Raw genomic sequence first — 8,636 nt, forward strand, 5'->3', positions numbered from 1 at the left:
TACACGATGCATCAAACCATATCAAATGCGTAGTCTACTTAGAATTAATGTGCGCCGCCGCACAGAGATCTGACCATCAGACACGGTCGAGTCCCATGAACTCGACCAACAAGAATAGTTTCTGTGACGATTAAAACTCAACAGACACAAAATGGAACAACTACTAAAGCCAAATCTCCCGTTTGTTGCGCATCTCTGCGCAGTGCAGCGGATTTACTCATTGTGCAGGGCCGGTCCAAGGCTGCATGAGGCCTTGCGCAGACTTTGACTTAGGGGCCCCTCTAGATGCTAAAATCATCAGCGCCTCTAACAGCTTCTGTGTTAGAGTTAGTGAAATATGGCAGAAGAGAGTAGTTTAATTGGCCAGTCTAAAAAGCAATAAGTTGTAATACCAATTTACTAATTTGTATTTGAAAATTCAAAGATTAAACTCTCAGCATCAGATTGTTGCTATAGTAACAAAACAATCTAACTATGAATATTGTTCTTTGAAGTTTTACAAAGTAAACTTGCCAGTTCCTTAAACTCTTACATTTAAATGTTAAACAATTTAAAATCATTTAATTTATGTATGCCTAAACAATTGAATCAAATTTAACAGCATTGATCATCTCAATAAACAAGTGTTACATTTATGTATCTGTGGTCTGTTTTAAAATATTAGCATTTATGGGGCCCCTGAAGCTCTTGGGAGCCTGATGGAGCCGCTGACTTAATTTGGATTAAATAGAAGTGTAAATTTGTTGTTTTTAGACTAGTTGTGGGTTTAAATAGCATTTCACTCGAAATCTTTTCCTGTAACACATAATTACACAGTAATACTTTAATATTTCCTGTAAACTTAACATCTTTTAATACAAAAACACAGTAGACTGCCGGTGGACCACCTCAACGCCCCCACCACCGGGCTTAGGAAGTTTTCTGGGGGAAACCCTGGATTGGTGTTATCTTTATACATATCTATATTTCGCTAGATGTTGAGATTAAGGTGTAATGGTACATCTAACTAACTATGAGAAAGAAGTAAATTAAGTTTAAATTATCTTACCCCAGGTAAACAGTGGCTCTGCAATATCAGAAAACTAGACTCCTGGTGTGAAGCGAGGGTGTTGGCTAAACCCTGCAAGGTTTCCTCATACATAATTCAAAACCTGCAGTAATCTTGTAATATCTCAAAGTATTTAAAGCTCCTAATTATGGTTCTGAGATGTCTGGGACCAGCTTAGGTTTCTACTATTGTTAGGAGAGAATATGAATATTTCTAATGAAAGCAACAATTTTTTTTTCTGCTTTAAAGAAACAGCAACTTGCTCTTTGCTCATGGATCGCCAAGGTCCCAACATCCCAGCAGGATGCGGGATGATTAAACCGAGGATTTGTCTGACCCAAACTTAGAAACGTCTTCATTAAGCATACATGACACAAGTAAACATTAAAACAGGACTAAGGGCTGCAAGCGCCTTCAATCTCCAGCCAAGCACAGGAATTGACCCTTCAGATTCAGTAACACAAATAGCATCACAAGATATCTCTGATTTACCAAACACACACTTTCTCAATTCGCTTAGTTAAGGTGACTCATCAATATTGGCTCAGAAGAAATTAAGTTGTCGAAAATTATTTCCACTCAATTGGAAATGCTATCGCAACTGGCTTATAGGCATGACAAGAGCTACATTTAAACTACTAGTTCTGTTCTACCGTCCAAAATGCAAAGGGGGACGGGCCATGCTTATTAAATTCAAGTATCATCAAGTCCTGCAAATGAAAACAGAATTGTAATATTTACAACCTCAAAGCTGGCTTTGATTGGCTGAAAGAGATACTTTTAGATATTTGAGCTCAAAATATTTCAAATGAAACAGTTAAAAGGTGTTTAACTAGCTGCAGATTCTGTTAATAGCCTCTGATTAATGAACGATTTGTTCAAAGTAAAAGAAATGGAAGAGGGAACAGAGTGAATAATCACATGTTCTGATGAGGGCTGGTACTGCTTACTTTGCTTGTCGATGACTACATAGGTCATAACAGTGTGACACAGCAGCCCCCTCCCCCTTTCTTCCTGTCTCCACTGTTTCACCCTCTTCCCCTCAACTCAACCAGCTGTCCTAACAAAGAGCAGCCTGCCATCCTCCACCAATCACACTTTTAGCCCAACTCCACTGGTGGCATTGTCTGGCACTACATGGCATATTCAGAAACCAAACAACATCAAGAGGCAGTTTAAACTATATTATATAGGTTTTACAGTATCTTTAAAGTACTACACACAGAACACATAGCAGCCAAAGCCCTAATAACTGATGTATACAATATTTAGTAAACTACTTTACAGCCTGGTAGGGCTGTACAGCCCAGAGAGGCCGATCAGGCCTGTAGAATGCAGAGCCATCTGTGGTTCAATCGAACGCTGCGCCCCGAGGCTCAGAGCCATTGAGACAGAACAAGTCAGACAGCCACAGCACGGCACCAGACAGGACACTGCCTGCTTCAACCAACGCCATGTACATCCCAGAAGCACACACAGAACAGAAAACATAAATGCAATAAGTAAAAAAAGTGCATTTACTAACATATTACTTTTTCTCTAATCAGCACATGATTGTGTATAAAAAGGAAAACAAAAACAATTCTTTGTAAAAACTCAGTACAAATCAAAAATTTAACTCTAAAGATTGTATGTAATAAGTGCAAAATTTGATCTAAGAAAGCCAAATTTTGTGAGGGTTGCAGTTCCCTCACATGTAGCAACTGCAACAATTGAAGTAAAAATGTTCTGAATCTCAGGGTAAAGTGGGCTTCCAAAGGTATAATATTCTTGTTTACATGTAAGGGTAATACAAAATGAAGAAAATCAAAGGAATAGTGTTGCTGCAGCACATTTACTCATCAAGTGCTGCAAAGCTAAGCATTGTCTATCCATCAGAGGATCTGCATTCTTGCTTGGAAAATATTAGCGCCTTTAACAGGAAAGTTGCCTAAATCATGCAATTTTTAAATCTTTATGAAACAATTTTACTTGTTGTGAAAACCATCACATGGAATGCAGCATTTTGCATCAATAGAAATCACAAAAGTCGTTATCTTTCCAAACAATTCTAATACGTTCACAAACAGCACAAACAGGTAATTATCCATCTGCACAGTGTATTTTTCAGGTCAGACACTTATGATGAACAATTATGTTTGTCACAGTCTTTGCTTTGATTGATCTTAAAGGTGAATAGTTGCAAGTTTCTTACTCCAACTATTCCCATGGAAAAAAATGTTAAAAATATCAATAATATTTTCTGTCACAACATCAATTAGAATTGCTGGCATCATGTGTGCTTTTAGTTCATTCTCATTATGACTTGCATTTATGACAAGACTGACATGTGGTCAGTCAAGACATATTGGGCCAACAAGTCATTAACTCCACTAAAAATGTGTTTTGTCACAGCAACATTGTTCATTATAGGGCTTTAGAAGCCTGATCCAACCAGCTGCAGGGTTTGATACGGTTACTAAAAACCAAACAGTAAGAACTATAATCCTTTCAATCCAAATAGAAAAGAACATGAGATCCGGTCTCCTCAGTGGGAGTCTGAGTCAATGTTCTCAGGCAATGCTGGCAGAGCTGATAATTCAACTAATCTGGTCTAATTCGTCTAGGAAAACTACACATGGGGTAAAAGGTTTTCATAGAGTGGTCCACAGGACCTGAAATCTAAGGTTGCTGTTGCGAGTTTTTAAGGCCATTTTAAATATATTTTACTAATAAAAATGAAAAAATGATATCTGAGTCTGTATTTTCCAGTGGCCAATTAGTCGGTTACTGAATTAGTTGATGATTACTTCAATAATCGATTCATCACAATTAATCAGATTAACTTATTTAGGATACCAGTCACATAAAGAAATGTTTCAATAAACTACAAATATTTTCAAATTTATTGATTGATACTCTCATTGAACAAACAGTGGGGGAAAAATGCAAAAATAGCAATTTTGACAATAAGGACAGTTTTTTTTTTTTTTTTTTTTAAACATTATTAATTGGAATTTGCTGTGACAATGATAAAATGAAATCTTATGATAAGAGATTTATCACAATAAATGATAATACAATCAACACTCCTTCCTACCCTAAGCCTTTCTTTCTGCTATGTTACAGCTAGTTCCCCACACTGGAGTCTGTCTTGAATACTCAGGCTAGCTAGCATGGTCACCGATGACGGCGGATATATACCGTAGTTTTCCTGTAACAGTAAGTTGTTTCTCCATCAACAGCACATTGAGCTGTGCGTACATTAGCAAGATTGATAGTGCTAAGACCCTCCTCCTGGCTCTGATTGGTTACTTCAGACATGGTGCATTTCTGCAAATGGTTGTCAGAGCACAGGGAGGAGGCAGAGCAGCTTGATTTCTCACTGATTATCTGTCTCATGTTATAATGTCACAACATCATGGCAGTTTTTACAAATATGTAAAAAAAAAACATATTGTTTGTAAAAGTTACATACTGCAGATATAAGCATTTAGAAAATACATATACATACATGGGAAATTAATATTCTCATGTCAGAGAACCAAACTCTGCACACAATATCTGGCTTACACACTTTCAATAGCACGGAACTGAACCTGCCTGAATCTCGTTCTTTGTAATTAGATATTGTGAGGAAACACAAGAGAACAAACCAGTAGCAAATAGTCTGCAAATGCCACATGGGGGGTCAGGGGGATGTGTTAGCTTGTGTGTATCATTAAGACAATAACTCCATTGTCTCTCCATGTCCCTGTTGTGACCGACCAGCAGAGGATTGGGCATGTGCAGAACTGTGGAACCGTTCAGACTTCAGCCCCACAATGCCATTTTGTCCATGTCTACGTAAAGAGTTGTGGAATATAAACGTGAGGGGAGTGTCCATGCTGGTTTTACAACGTCTGTAAAGGTGACAGATGAAAGCTCAACAGGAACAAAAGGGGCAAAGAGAGGCAATAAAAGGTTAGCCTCCTACGAGGCCATCAAGATGATGGCAAAACACACAACAGCAAGCTAGCAAATACTTAGCTACAGAAAGTACATCAATAAACGAGTAATTACATCTTTTAATTTTGATATAGCGCAAACACGCTCTGTTCTCTTTAAACAACCACTTCATTTCTCACCTCTATGAGCCGCTGTATGTTTTCCTGAATAATCACTCATGTAATGACTCCTCATTTCTCTCACTCATCTGTGCAACAGCAGCAGCCTAACGAGCAGCAGCTCCCACTGAAATGAGAATGGATCACTGCAACGCAGTGTGACTCAGGGTGCTTCAGCTTTCTACAGATTACTCCCACTCTCACCACGGCACACAGCCGAGTTCGCTCACCCTCCGCATCCCTACGAACAGGGCCTCCGTACGATCGGCGGTGCGTCACTGGCCCGTATGCAGCCAATTCGCTGCTCCTGGTGGAGCAGCGTACCAGCAGCAGCATCAACAGCATTCACACATGTGCTAAGACTGCAGATCAGAGGGGTGATGACCATGTGCTGACAACTGGAGAACAGTTCAGGCTGAGTTTACGCATCAGCAATGCTGAGTAATTTAGAAGTCTGGTCCATATGCAACATTTCTGCAGAGGAAAGATGCAAATATTGACAATATGGGTCCAGATATGTTTCATGGCTGCAGTGAGAAGGGTAGTAGTGCAGGTGGCACTAAGGTTTGTTTATACATGGCAATGTTACATGAAGGTTCATGTAGGAGCAAAATCTGATTAAGCTGGTTATCAACTCAAAAACAAGTAGTGGGTAAGGCTAGTAAAGTATTAAATTAGGGCTCTGATTGCATGAAATTCACTGACCATCACCTTGCTGCATCAACTGTCCACAAACACTACATTTATCAGAATGAGACATCCATAGCAGGTTATAAAAATTGATAATTTGGCATCAATAAAGGTCTCTTCTCAACAAATTCAGGGTAAAGAATGGATTACTTTGATTTGACGTCTATTTTAATTTATTGGGATTTATTATTTGTTTCATTTTTGTATTCATGTCCGTTAAATCATTCTGAAACTGAAGTGATGCTGGTGTACAAGAACAAATTAAATGCTCTGAACCCATTTCACCAATTGGTACAATAATCATAAAACATCCATTTAAGTTGTTTTAAACCAAGCATATGCATCGTTCAAAATTTTGAGGCATTCTTAAGATCTTAGCTCTTTGTAAAGTTTTGATCTGTTGATATTGATTCTACCTAGCTCATCTTTAAGAGCTAGCAGCTCTTTCAATTTTTTTTTTTTTTTTTTTTTTTTTTTGTTGTGTCCAGTTGCCAGAAATTTATGCAAGGAGCAGAAGCATTGTTGTGGCACTGTGTTCAGAGAGCAGCTGCTGTAATACAGAGTCTTACAATGTTAAAAACAAACAAAAAGAGTGCAAAGTTCAAGTTTTCTAAACTTTCTTTAGCGCATTACACTGTTGACTAGTGCTGTTAGCATGGCTACTAATGAAACACCAGTCCCTTTGTGTACTCCCTAAAGAAAGTAGGCATTTATCTAAGCTAATGTTCCACAATGCTGCTAACATTTTCATGTTCTCTGATAACTACAAGGTGAAAGAGAATAAAACAGATAAACGTGTGATATACATTCAGTCTTGAACTGCTAACAGTCTTGTTCTTTCTTGTTTTCTCAATTAACTGCAGACAAGTTTCAGGATGTCATAGAAAACAGTTTCCTTTCAACAGTTTCTTGCAATTGTTTCCTCTGATTTCATTTTAAAACGACTCACTGATTATAACTGTTCATACTGAATCTTCACTCAATAACGGCAGCAAATTTCAGAGTTTTGTCATTTGTCAGTGTGACGAGGTAGTGCGTAATGTGTTAAACAGAGAATTTTATAGTATCCAGGCAGCACAAATCGTTCATTTCGGCCACCAGCTGATTACTCAGAGCACCTTTTGACAAAATTACCAGAAGGGAAAGATAAAGAAGGTTTAGATGGGCACAATAGGTTTAAGAGCAAGTCAGAAATATTTCCTGAAAGAGACATGTTTCTGTCATTTAGTGAGCTTTTTATACCTTAAAAATATACCTATCTACACATGAATATTCCAGATGGGAACATGCTGTCTTATTTATCTTGAAAGCTTATTTGTCTTGGAAGCTCTCCATCTTGTGACAGCAGGCCAACATTCCCATAACCCACTAAAGTGTCTCTGATACAATCAATCCCTGAAAAACAGGAATGCCAGGAATGTTAGGAAAAAGCTAAAGAGGAAAATCGGCTTACAGGTTACAGTCAGAACCTGTGTGCACACGCTATAATAGTCACAATATAATGAGCATCCCATGACATTAAATGGAACATTTTTGAGCAACTTAGCTAACTAATCAGGGTTCTTCTCTTTATTTGTTTTGAAAATTTATGTTACAACTCTTATTGATCCACTTGTGCTCTTTGAACAGTTCCAGTTGAGCTGTGGCTCTCTCTTTGTTGTGAGGGTCAACAGCTGAGACAGCGAGCTTATGTGCAGCTAGTTCAGCTAATTTTCAGGGCAGTCTAAAAAAAAAGAGCCCTTCTCTCATTCCTGTTGTGAAGCGTTCGTAACACTGCGGGAATGTTAACACTTCAATGAATCCATGTTTACATCGCCTCCACGTTTACATGTTTTCAGCACGTAACCACACCCATGTGCCATGCATAACTGTAATATGCACGCAAACTGAGTGGGGCATGCCGAAAGGAAACTAGGCATCAAACGCCCTGCAACACAAAGGCCATGGCAAAGTAATAGAGCCGCATCTGAAGCCTCCTCCACGCCCCGGTGTGTCTGTCCGCGTTTCACCGGTAACAATGGTGACGCAAGCTTTGCGGCTAACCAGCTGGCTAACATTAGCGATTAAGCCCAACAATAACAACGAGCTGCAACCGCCAGGACACTGGATTCAAACTGCTCCCTGTAAACATTAACACTTCAACAGGTGCGTCAGTGGTTGTAAACGCATAACCAGTTTGTACACAGACACAACACAGACGATGCGGCTCCCAGTGTAAAATTGTTGCCTGGTTTCAACGGTTTTCAAAGCCCAACTGAAAATACGCCTTCAGCTGGTGATAAATCCTTACCCAAAGTGAGATTCTGACCGCCGTAGAACCCGGGATCACACTGTGAGATCAAAACCCTCGTGTCATGAGTGTGTTTGTCCAAAGGAAAAGGAGGGAGGAAGAAGATTAGTTATCCTGTGGCAACTCCGCCGTCTCACACTAAAGGAAAAGGGAATGCAGGAATGTGACGTTCGGTCCGGTCCGCTGGCAACGTTGACACGTGCACCCAGCAGTAAAGCACGCTGGGAAACAGAGTTTTGTTCAACAGTACACGCCAACCGTGTTTTTAACTTCAGGTTTAACCGGCAAAGGTGGGGGAAAAATAAAAATCTGTTGCCACGTTTATTCATCTATCAGTATTAATTAAAAAAAAATTAATTAAAATCAAAACAAATAATAATAGTAAAATAATATAATAATAATAACAACAACAACAACAACAACAACAACAACAACAACAATTATTATTATTATTATTATTATTATTATTATTATTATTATTATTATTATTATATTATTATAATAATAATATTATTATTAATAA

The 8,636-nt window shown here is 38.6% G+C and overlaps 1 protein-coding gene across 2 annotated transcripts in view; it reads right to left on the reverse strand.

Moving 5' to 3' along the window:
- Positions 1-8,302, reverse strand: part of ctif (CBP80/20-dependent translation initiation factor) — a 63,277-nt gene extending 54,975 nt beyond the window's left edge. For both annotated transcript variants that reach the window (XM_015052048.1, XM_015052047.1), the window contains exon 1: positions 8,114-8,302. The gene's annotated coding sequence lies outside the window, so the exon portion shown is untranslated. The remainder of the gene's footprint in view (positions 1-8,113) is intronic.
- Between the last annotated feature and the right edge of the window lie 334 nt (positions 8,303-8,636).

This window comes from Poecilia latipinna, unplaced genomic scaffold (assembly GCF_001443285.1).
Source record: "Poecilia latipinna isolate Pla-1442-1.1 unplaced genomic scaffold, P_latipinna-1.0 Scaffold1084, whole genome shotgun sequence".
In the NCBI taxonomy this organism is placed as follows: domain Eukaryota; kingdom Metazoa; phylum Chordata; class Actinopteri; order Cyprinodontiformes; family Poeciliidae; genus Poecilia; species Poecilia latipinna.